This window comes from Mustela nigripes, chromosome 4 (assembly GCF_022355385.1).
Source record: "Mustela nigripes isolate SB6536 chromosome 4, MUSNIG.SB6536, whole genome shotgun sequence".
Taxonomy (NCBI): Eukaryota; Metazoa; Chordata; class Mammalia; order Carnivora; family Mustelidae; genus Mustela; species Mustela nigripes.
The window spans coordinates 113,176,424-113,189,212 of record NC_081560.1 but is presented as its reverse complement, the minus strand read 5'-3'; positions in this window follow the sequence as shown (position 1 = coordinate 113,189,212).

Below are 12,789 nucleotides of genomic sequence, written 5' to 3'. Positions count from 1 at the left end.
AAATTAAATTAAAACTTAAAAATCTTCCAAATCAATTAAAAAACAAACTTGCCATTGAAATTTTAAAACTTGAGAAGATATTTTCTGAGTTAATTGTTATTGCTCTAAACAAAATATCTTCTTATCACTGTATTTAATTTTGGCTGGGAATGTATACTAGTAATTGACTTTTTGTCACCATCTAAGAAGTCACATTGACTTAAAATATCTATTATTCCTATTATTAAAATATAACTGTAAACAGGTTAGGAGACTGTGGATGTAACCTTAGATATAACACAATTTAATTAGTGGGAAAATACTTTGCAAATACCAAGTAAGCCACTTGGACCAGCTCTTCTAGCTCTGGATGCCACCTTTTTTTTTTTTTTTTTCCCTAAAGAAAGAAGGAAAATCCTTAAAGGAAAAATTTATTAATTTTTTCCACAATGATGAAGAACACAATTTCAGAATTAATTTGACTTTAGGGATTGTTCTTTTTATAGGTGACGATGATGCCTTTTACTGGTTTTACTGGTATTGAAGAGCCTTTGGAATTTCCCATTAGACCGTCCTCCCTTGAATGGGAAATGCAGCAGTGATGTCTGTCTGCAGTGCCCACTGCTCATCTAGCAGGAGGCACATGGTGTACTGTTCCTGATGGAGTTATTTTAGTCCTATCCAGACAGAAAAACTTAGATGCAATCTTGATTCCAGGAAGGAAGGGAGATTATAGAGAAAGTCGGGCTGAGTGAATCCTTTTTCATCCCTCAAGGGGGGTAAATGTGTTGATTCTAAACGTGTAAAAACAAGTAAGCAAACACTTGCTATTTATGAACTCAAAGTAGATGGGCTTCGCATGCTGGTAAGAAAGGTCTGATTTGGGGATAATTCAGGACCTTTGGTCTAAGGATGTGCTTCTATTTTCAAAGAACACTCTTTTGGAACCCATGTTTTATGCCAAATACTCTCCCAGGTGTCAGAACCCATTTTCTACATGTAGATAACAGTGAGCATGTAAAAAATTCTTTTTAAAAAAGCCTTTATTTATTTATTTTAGAGAGAGGCAGATAGTGACAGAGAGAGCAAGAGAGAGCACAGGCATGGAGGAGAGAGAGATGCAGGGCCCTCCTGAGCAGGGAGCCAGACATGGGGTTCGATCCCAGGACCCCGAGATCATGACCTGAGCAGAAGGCAGACGTTTAATCAAATGAGCCACCCAGATGCACTGAACCTATAAAATCTTGAGCTGCTATAAGTTACTAGTTAATATAAAGTGACATTTTTCCAAGTTCATTTACAGTTTCAAGAGTTTGAGCTGTCTCTTGTAGAAGTCTATAAGGATGGGATGCCTGGGTGGCTTAGTAGGCTGGGTGTCTTCCTTCAGCTCAGGTGATGATCTCAGGGGTCCTGGGATCAAGTCCTGAGTGGGGCTCTTTGCTCCGTGGTGAGGCTGCTTCTCCCTCTTCCTCTGCCTGCCCTCCCCCTCCTTCCATGCCACACATGTGCTTTCTCTCTGTGTGTCACATAAATAAATAAAATCTTTAAAAGACAAAAATTCCATAAGGACTTTGAGAGGGACTTCACACAACTCCTTCCCACCCATGTCTTTGAGGGTATTTTGTTTGGCTAGGCCAGCACCAGTATGCCACAGACTGACTTCTTGCTCCTAACGAGGGTCTAGAGTCACCAGGTTACGCTACCTGTCTGGCCTTGAAATAATCTGAGTGTGCAAATGAGACTTGCTTCAGTCTCCCTCCGTGACAGAGGAAGAATTTAAAGCCCGACTATGTCAGAGATTTGCCAAAGGTGAGGGGACCACTTTGCAACTTTCATGGGTGTCATAGTTTCTTATGGAAGCTGTTGACAAGTCCATAAACTCAGCACCTTCAAGCAGCTGAAACTGGTGGTTCTCTGGTTTTGGAGGTCAGATCTCTGACATGAAACCAGGTGTCAGTGGGGCCACGTCCCTTCAAGAGACTCCAGAGCAGAAGTGACCATCTTCCTTTTCCAACTTCTGGAGGATGCCCACCTTACTTGGCTTGTGGCCACATTCTCCACATTTAAAGCACGTCACTCCAACCCCTCTTCTCTGGTTAGATCTCCCTCTCTCTCACACACATGCTCTGTCCTCAGAGGACCCTGAAGATCACACTGGGTACTGCAGGATCATCCCAAAACCCTTAATGTGCAAAGTCCTTTTTGTCCACGTGGAGTCACATGGACACAGGGTCTGGGGAGGAGAGTGGGGGCAATGCTGGGGTCGTTATTCTCACTGACTGAGTGAGTATATTTACTCCATGGACTATTTCCTCTGTTAGAAAGTATTAAAAGTTCCATCATATGACTGTATTAGTATAAAAATCTAGTTGTTTAATATAGTCATTGTTATTTATATTCACTTTTTTCCTCATAATTTTAAAAGAAATTCAAGTGCAGCCTTTTTGTCAGCTGTACCTCATGGATAAGGAGGTCCCAGATGAAAAGGCTAAAAATGCAACTTGAGCATTAGACTTCCATTTTCTTCCTCTTCACATTCAATTTCCTAGGTCTGACTTGGAATTTTGGATGGAACCATGCGGTTCTTCGCAAGCTGCTTTGGAATGCACTACCACCAATGGCTTTCTTCGACGTGATGAAGAGTTTAGTTGGCGACCCGGCATTTTGGTTGATGCCTACTATCATTCAGGGTGTCCTTAGACAACATCCAGCATCCTCCCACCCAGGGAAGACAGTCCTCACACCTACACAGGTCTTTCCTCACCAGAAAACACTCTTCCAGAGAGGTGCGCTAATCCGTTTCCCACCTCCCACACTCTTCTGCATGTTCTGGCTTATGCCAAGACCCAGGAGGAAATTAAAATTTCCTCTGAATTGAAACTTTACCTTCTCCAAACTGCTGGATCCCTCACTGGCCCGTGGCGTGAGCCAGGAGTGCTGGTTTATCATATGACATTGTGGCTGTTGATGGGGGTGCACTCCCCCAGCTCAGGAACCATGATGATATGGCCCCAGGCCTCCAGCTACACTGGGATTCCTGAGTTCCCTGATGTAAGAACCAGCCTCCAAGGGCATGAGCTGCACTCCCTACAGCAGGAGAGTATGTACTTCCTCACCCTCACACTGGGTACAGCTTTCTGTAGCTTGTATTGGCCTAGTTTTGAGGCTCCAACTGGAGACCCATAAGTAACTCTACTTGAGCAGCTGGTTAGTTCCACACCCAGCCATTCCTCCTGTGTGCTGGGCTCTCATGCTCTAGCCCCAGGCCAGAGGCCAGGCAGCTTGGGACAGCCCCTCTGCCCGACAGCCTACTGACATGGTTCAAACTAACCAATCCCAAGCCTGCCCACCCTGCTTCACCTGTTCCATCCCATGGAAACCCCAAGATAGGTCCTTGTCCACATTTTCTCTTCATCTCCTCTGCCTCTCCACCTTAGTCTCCTGACTAAGGTGGCCCTCAGTGGTGCAGACCCCCTCCTGTGGGGACCTTGGAGAATAATAAAATCTCTTTGCAATGTAAGTCATCTTCTGATCTGTTGACCTCAATTTGAAGACACATACATGTCTCCACACCAAACACCCATTGAAATAATGAGAGTTTTCACAACACCAAAGATTACGTACATACACGAGTCTGTGACTCTGACAATGGGGTGCATGAGTTGAAAGAGAAACCTTAATGTGTAGAGTAAACCCCTTCGAGTGCAGAGATGATGAAGGTGTGTTTGAAGAAAGAATTGATAAACAAGATCTGATTCATAGTTCACCTGCTGGGAAGGCAGACAAATCCTCCCTTTATGGAATATGAGTCACAGAAAGCCTTTGGAAGGCCAGTCTTATTAACCCTCACCATGAACACACAAATTGAGGGCTGTTATCTCCTTATTAGAGACTTAGAAATGGAGGCTTAAGAAATGTAAGTAGTTTCTTAACGTCACAAAGTAAGTAAGTGTAGTCAGCCAAGTCTGACTCACTGCTGCCATTAAAAAATGCAACATTAGCACATCTAGGTTTCTGCAGACATTTTTGCAAAATAGGAGTTGGGTATGGAAGCCAAAATTCACAGTCTCAAGTTGGACATGGAAAAAAAAAAATGAAAAGTCCTTAAGAAGATGCAAGAATTGGAAACTCATCTAAAGAGAGAAGAAATTGTAAAGTGTGCTGGGTTTGGTAGGAGCAAATGAGATCTCCACATCCTCACAGAAAAGTCAAGGGCTCTGGTCCCTTTGAAGCATGTTTACTTTATCTGTGAACGATGTAAGCCTCTAAAATGTAAGGCCAAGGGTAGGAAACCGCTGTTAAGAAACGTCTAGTTTTCTGTCTTGTCCTGCCAGTTTTAAGCAATTCAAGTTTTGACCTTGTTATTTCCACCCTGAGGACATTGTACATAAAATGTGCAACTGTCATGATCTCGATGGATTCTTTTCCATTAAAACTCCTGTCTATAGCCACTAATTCTTTGATCAAAGGCTTTGCGGCACAGGGAAAATACTTTGAAATTTTCACCTTATTTGTAGCCCACTAATTTCAGTTCTTTTCTGTCTTAATTTTATAGAAAGTACAGATTTATCAATCCTGCTCTGTGCAGTGTCATATACTATGTTCCTGAGTCTAGTTTTTGTCATGGTGCCTTGTTTGACATGAGGACATTCCTCTCCTCAATTGGTTAACAAGAATCCAAAGTCCTGAGGGTTCAGATTTGTCCATTTTTGCCTGGTAAACTCTTCTATTATGTGCTGTTTAATTTCTTGTCAGTATTATTTCAGGTCAATTATTTCTATCAATTATAAAAATTTCCATATTTTGATAATATCAAAGATATTATCATCAAAATTATCAAAATATTATCATCAAATATCAAAAATATTATCATCAAAGAATTCTTCTACTGGCACAAATTACTACAAATTGGTTAGTTTTAGGTGTGCCTGGCATCGTGTTTTTATGACAAATATTCTAAGCTGTTCATAAATGATTATTTGCCTTGATAAAAGTTTCCATATGCATTTTCTTCAGATGAGAAAAAAAAAGCTTTATAGACCCAAATACAGCAAAATAGAACTCTAATTTCATGACATAGTAATTGTTGGAAACAACGTCATGCCATCTGCCAACTCTTGATCAAGAGAGTAGCCTCGGACATGAACCATCTCCTCGTAGGAAACAGGAGCTCTCCTAGCCTGTGCTGCCTTTCACCTTATTTGGGACTGTTTTCTCCTATTCCCAGCTTGACATTCAATTCTTTGTTCTGATTCAGTGTGTGTAGGTGTCATGTGGCACGTGGCCAGTCCCACTGCTCTACCTTCCCACCGGTGAGGAAATGGCGTGCTCCCCTTGCAGCTGAGAGGGGTGCATGAATACCATGGCCATGAATGGGCTAAGGGGTGAGACATGCTCCCTACTAAAGCTGTTCTTGCCCTGTCCCTTATTTCGGGAGGAAAGCCTTGCTCCATTCAGTGCCTGTGTGGGTTGTGTCTTCCTGGGCAGCCCAGGTTCATGGAAACCCAATGGTGACTGATGACCTGGACTGCAGCTCTTGTGAGTAGAATCTGCCATAAGGGGCCTCCCCCGCCCCCAGGAGTGGAGCAGGTGTCACTTTCTTGGCAGGATGACAAGACTGCATCTTTGTTTGAACTGCCTTGAGGGACTGATTGTTCGGTTAAGTAAGTGTAATATTGATTTTGTCTTGGATTTAGTAGAAGTACTTGTGCTATATTTTTGAGATGCTAAGAAATGTCTGTAAGTCAGAGATGATTAAATCAGAAACAACAGCAACAAAATTCTAAGCCCTAGAGAGCACACCAACCAACCTTCTTCCCTCCCTCCTGCTTTTTTCCTTCCTTTCTTCCTTTCTTCCTTTCCTTAAGTGTCGCCTTGACTATGCATTCTCACTATGAAACCAATGAACAAATATTGGTATATTTGTGTAGACCGTGAGAGAGGCATTACAACAAATAAAGGATAGAATCTTTGTAATTCAAAAGGTTAGGATTAAATGCTTGTTCTATCATTGAGTAGGTTCCTGACATTTAAAAAATATATATTTTATTTGTTTATTTTTGAGAGAGAGAGAGCGTGCACCTACAAGCACATGAGAGTAGAAGGAGGGGCAGAGGGAGAGGGAGCATCTCAGCCTGGCTCCCTGATGAGCACAGATCCCAATGTGCTCGATCCCATGACCCTGAGATCATGACCTGAGCACAAACCAAGGGCTAGACACTTAACCAACTGAAACAAATGTGCCACCTGGGTACCTGACTTTGACACATTTATCTACTCACACCTGGCTTCAGTTTCTTCACTTGTAAAGTAAAGTGAGTAAAACCCCTTTATCAGAATTACATAGTGACTGAGTGGGCTGACAACTACACAGTTAAGCTCACAGTTACTGGGACATACTTAATAGTCAGTACATGGTAGCCATTCATAACTTGACCTTTCTTTCTTTCTTTCTTCCTTTCTTTCTTTCTTATGAGAGAAGCCTAAATCTGGATGTGAGAGCCCAACCCTGCATTTAATTTTTTCTAGTTATTTTTCTTTTTTTCCTGTGCCCTAAATCCAAGTAGGTCTTCTGACAAGATGACAAGATTTAGGACTAAAACACATGCTGAAGGGGGAGTTTTACCTCCACACTGCTCAGTTCCCTTAGTCAATTAGCAACATACATATGGCCACTTACTTAACATTCCCTTTCTCCAGTGGGTGACTCAGTGCCCTTTCTATGTGTATCTATCAGTACTATTGAGGTGAGACGGAGGAACCAGGGACTGACATTTGTGTCAGGTGCTGTACTCAATGCTTTCTTGTTTCTCTCTCAATTCTCAGAGCATCTGTCTGATGGAAATATTACTCATTTAAGTTTACTTACCAAGAAACGAATGGCTTGAACATCTCAAAGACAATATGCCCAGGAAGAAGTGGACTGCATTTTGAATCCCCATTTGATTCTATGTTCTTTCCACCATACCAGGTTACCATGGACATAACAATAACATCTTCATGGTCAAATGAAATGATTATTACAATTGCTGTTCAAAGATCACCTTTAATAAGATATACTATTTGCATCTGTTAGAACTATTTTTGATTCTATGTGTTGATTTAAAAATCAGTGTTTCTCTTTCACAATCTACAAACTGCAGGCTCACTGGGCAGAATCCAAATCTTTCACTCAGTTTGCATGTTGTGTTATTCTCGCTGATTCCCACATAGCTAGCTCTCCCATTGGCCAGCATCAGGGGGAAAAAATGAGCTTTTCCCCCCATCATGATAAGTGTACCAAAAATGAGCTTCTTACAGAAAGAAATTACAAAGTTTTCATGGAAAGTAGGCAAGACTCAGGAAAGTTACAAGGTTCCCCATCTCCTGTGGTAGAAGAGAAATAGCTTGGGGTATTCATTCCTTTTGGTCAGTGTTTATCAGGAATGTCAGAAGTTAACCACAAAGACTGGAGTTCTCACATTGTTTAGCTCAGTTGGTGCACTATATTGATTTTTAAAAATGTATAGCAGACTGACTTGGCGAGGATAAATATGACTCAAGTGATTTTAGAAAAAAAATCCCTTTTTTATATGAAAGAATTTTAAGGCAGTGGAGTTTTTTTTTTTTTTTTTAAATATTGATGCCAAATTACAAAAGGACTAAAAAGGTGGTGAAATGTTGTCGTGTTGTTTAATCTGGGTAACATAGGAAAAAGAATAGTCAATGAACTTCAGGATACTTGTACTTGCATAAATCCACATGACAGGCCAAAACACCACACCCTTCTTACCATACACGTTTCCTTTTCAGTGTGTTTACAAATGTAACCGTTCTTAGTTCCAGCGCTCTCATGCATCTGGACTCCCAGCTTCTTCTTGCGTGTCTCCTCTGCACCAGACTTATTTCTCTTTTGAGTTTTTCCCCTTGGAGGCTGATGTCTATGACTTTCCAGCTGACAACCTCTTTGCTTTATGATTTTGCCTTCTCATCCAAAGGTCCTGCTTTCAGAACCATATTCATAGGATTAAAGTATACTCACAAATTAAATAACAAACCTCACTCAGCAGGAACAGTCTTCTACAAGCATGTATATATAACCTCTGCTACAGTAGTAAGAGTTCTTCAGTGTGGTGGTTCCATTTGTATTTATATTTTAAATGGTTTGATGAAGTAGTTAGGAAGGAAAGGAATATTTCAGTGTTCTGGCTCTTTTTTAACTGCCTTAAAGATTTCTTTTTTTTCACAGTTTTTTTTTTTAAGTTTATTTGTTGAGGAAACTCTATATCCAGCACAGGGCTTGAACTCACAACCCTGAAATCAAGAGTTGCATGGTCTTCCAACTGAGCCAGCCAGGTGCCTCCCTTTGTCATTGATTTTTAATGGTTTTACTTAAAAAGACCAAGGTCTGGTGTTTTTTTTTTTATGATTATTAAATTGATTTATTTATTTTCAGAAAACCAGTATTCATTATTTTTTCACCACACCCAGTGCTCCATGCAATCCGTGCCTTCTATAATACCCACCACCTGGTACCCCAACCTCCCACACCCCCACCACTTCAAACCCCTCAGATTGTTTTTCAGAGTCCATAGTCTCTCATGATTCACCTCCCCTTCCAATTTAACCCAACTCCCTTCTCCTCTCTAACACCCCTTGTCCTCCATGATATTTGTTATGCTCCACAAATAAGTGAAACCATATGATAATTGACTCTCTCTGCTTGACTTATTTCACTCAGCAACTCTATGGTCAATTAATCTTTGACAAAACAGGAAAAAATATACAGTGGAAAAAAGACAGTCTCTTCAATAAATGGTGCTGGGAAAACTGGACAGCTATATGTAGAAGAATGAAACTCGACCATTCTCTTACACCATACACAAGGATAAACTTAAAATGGATAAAAGACCTCAACGTGAGACAGGAATCCATCAGACTCCTAGAGGAGAACATAGGCAGTAATCTCTTCGATATCAGCCACAGAAACTTAAGATATGTCTCCAAAGGCAAAGGAAACAAAAGTGAAAATAAACTTTTGGAACTTCATCAAAATCAAAAGCTTCTGCACAGCAAAGGAAATAGTCAAAAACAAAAAAAACCAAAGAGGCAACCCACGGAATGGGAGAAGATATTTGCAAATGACAGTACAGACAAAAGGTTGATATCAAGGATCTATAATGAACTCCTCAAACTCAACACACACGAAACAGGCAAACATATCAAAAAATGGGCAGAAGATATGAACAGACACTTCTCCAATGAAGACATACAAATGGCTATCAGACACATGAAAAATTGTTCATCATCACTAGCCCTCAGGGAGATTCAAATGAAAACCACATTAAGATGTCTCCTTACACCAGTTAGGATAGCCTAAATTAGTAAGACGGGAAACAACATGTGTTGAAAAGGATGTGGAGGAAGGAGAACCCTCTTACACGCTGGTGGGAATGCAAGTTGGTGCAGCCTCTTTGGAGAACAGTGTGGAGATTCCTCAAGAAATTAAACATAGAACTTCGCTATGACCCTGGAATTGCACATCAAGGTCTGGTGTTTTATCTTGTTTTGTTGTTTTCGTTTTGACTCACCAAATACCTCTGGGTTAATATTTTTTTCATCAGTTCTGGAAAGTTTTTGGCCAGTATTTCTTTAAACGTTGTGAGTTTTGCTTCTGCTTTATTCTGTTTCTTCTCTCCTGTTGAGACTCCCAATTACACATCCCATAGAAACTTTGAACATGTTCTACATGTCTCTTATAATTTTATTTTGCCCCATGATTATTTTCTTTCCTACTTACTTTGGATATTTTCTATTGATTTGTCTTCAGGTGCAACAATCCTGTCCAATCTACACTTATGTTCATCCACTGATATCGTAATTTAAGATACTGTATTGTTTCAGTTCTAGAATGCTTATTTGATTTTCATACATTCCAATCCTCTGATAAAACCCTCCATTTTTCATCTTCTCCATGTGTCTCTTGAATACATCAGTCAGTTATTTAAAAGCCCTTGTCTGCCACTAGTAATAGCTAGGTCATCTGTGATTCTGTTTCTATCATCCCTTGTCTCTCTTGTTTAGCAGCTCTGTCATCTTGCCCCTTTGCATGGCTCTACTCTGAGAGTGTTCCAGGTATGTCCTTAGAGGACCCAGGGATGTTCCCCACTATTGAAGGGGTTCTTCTATGTCAGAGGATGTGTGGGGGCTGATTCCCCACATCGAGTTTTGGGAAAACACCAAAATTAAGCCTGCTGCAAACCCAGAAAATATTTCCCCAATTTTTTTTAAAAGCAAGAGAATAGTTTTGTTATTGAGTAAGCATTAAACTGATATTGTATAACCATTAGACAATCAACTAAAATACTGCAAAGGCAGAATAGAATCCCACCCTTTCCCACAGCCAGGGATACTCATCCTTTTACACTGTCCTAACTATCAAAAAGAAAATTAGAACTTGCAGTGTCTTTTTCACAAACAGGAAGTTATCACTTGGAGCTAAGGGTTGAAACTTGAACCCCCGGAAACAGAAGGATGGGGTATCATACTCCTTGGTGTTTGTATTTTGAAGAGATACCTCAAAGATCTTCAAGAAGGACATTCTTCAGATGCCAAGAGTCCCAATTTAGCTTTTTCACATCTTGTAGAGTTGGAAAGAGCACTTACAACTTCAAATTTCCTAAACAAAATGATACAGAAACATTAGGAGGACAGAGTTCTCCTTCCTTTATGCACCAGGGAACATCTTACATTTCCTTTTTTTTTCTCAGATGGGTATTTAGCCTTACACCAGTCAGAGTTACACTCGATCAGAGCTGGGTGGCAGTTTGGGTAAACATTAGTGAGATTCAGTGTACCTTCAGTTCCCCTCTAGTCCTTTCAGTTGAGAATCCATGGTGGATCTGGTTGGGTTGAGAATATCCACTTCCTTTTTCCACCCTCCTTTGAACCAAAAAGACAACAGCTTTAAAATCTCTCAAAAGTCTTCAGTGAAGAAATCGCTGTATGCTTCAAACACCCCCCCCCCAACGTCTCTAAATTTGTTACTCTTATCTCATGCAAATGTCCATAGCAGAGGCCTCCCACCGAATGCATCAGAAACCCTCAGGCTAGGGTCAAGTGTAGACCATGAGTGTCTACTTGCTCCTCCCTGTCGAGGTCTCATCTCAGGAACCTACTGCCACAGGTCTTTCTTTCCTGAAGACCCTGAGCCTATAGGAGATCTTACTCTGCTTTTCAGAAGCTTTGGCATCACAGGCTCCTTCCACACAAAATTCAGCAGATGTCTTCTGAGGAAAACCACTCCATGTCTCATGTTCAGGAAGCCTCCCGTGGTCTGACTCTGGATGAGTGCCAGAGCTCTGCTGGTTTCTTTTGTCTCCAGAGGTAGGTAGTTGTTGGCCTTGGCCAACTCCTGTTTCTCAGCCAGTGCCCAGAGCTGGCAGACATGAATTTGGGGGAGGGGGAACAGCCAGCTCTTGGGGTGCCTGGAATGGCTATCCCCTGTTAGGAATAGCATTTCAGCCAGCCCTTGTAGCTCCCACGACCCTCCAGTAACATTCCCAATACAATCTCTGCAGTGCATGCCTTTGTTATAAGGGGGATGGTTCTGTGCCTACAGGGATGGGGTGGGGCAAAAGCTTCCCTCTGGACCACTCTCTGAGGCTTTGCTTCTGGAATGAAACCCTGAGCCTTATTAAACCCTGTGCTCTTATTAAAATAAATAGATAAGTAAGGGATCCACATTTCTCCACACTTTGTAGCAACCAATTCTTAAAAATCACAAACTAATCCTAAGACCTCCCTTTTTTAAAATTTTAAATGCCCACGTGCCTTTCTGTTTTGTTTCACTTTCTTGACGTCTGATAATTTTTCTCAAATGATGGAGCCTCCATCCCAGGCACGGAGACATCCTTTCACCAGTCTGCCCACATTGGCTTCCTCTTAGCTTTTTGGTCCAAGATGTTTCTGGTTACAAGTTATTCAGTTATTAGTATCTTCTGATGAGGTGTGAAGAAAGCAGAATTGCTTTTTTAAAAATCTTATTTATTTATTTATTTGAGATAGAGGGAGAGAGAGCAAGTAGGGGAGGGACAGAGGGACAGGGAGAGGCAGAATCTCAAGCAGATGCCACACTGAGCACAGAGCCCAACCCGGGGCTTGATCTCACCACCCTGAAATCATGACCTGAGCTGAAACCAGAGTCGGACACTTAACCCACTGACCCTCCCAGGCCCCAAAGCAGGATTTCTTTCTTTTGTAGCAAAAGAAACAAATGATTTTATGTGAGTGGTGACTCCTTAATTTATCTGGCTTTTTACATTTGTATTCTAAATTTACAGGGAATGCATATTCAGTGCATGGCATATAACAGCTTAGAAAGTTTAATATTTGATTAATGTGTTAGAATCGTATGGGTGGATTAAATGAAGAACAGATCTCAAGTCACACACACACACACTGAAGTAAAAAGAAAACAATACATGGCGCATAAGTCAGAAGTCAATTTTGGGTGAACCTGTCCCCTTCTGAATTCATTTATTGATTTATTTGTCCACAGACGTCAATATTGATCACTCTTAGAGTAAGCACTCCAAGGACCACTGACCAGGGGCTTTTCAGAACCCTATTTGGTGGAGAAAGTGGTTAGTAGACACTTGTAGATGGATTTGGAAGATGACAGACATTCTCTTTATAAAGTGCTGGAAAACTAAAAATCATATTTTGAGGGGGAGATAGCAGGTGTTAACAGCAAAATATGAGATGCTCACCTCTCTGGCCATCCCTATTAGTGTGAGAGCAAGAATGGTGTGGCCAAAAATAGTAGATGTG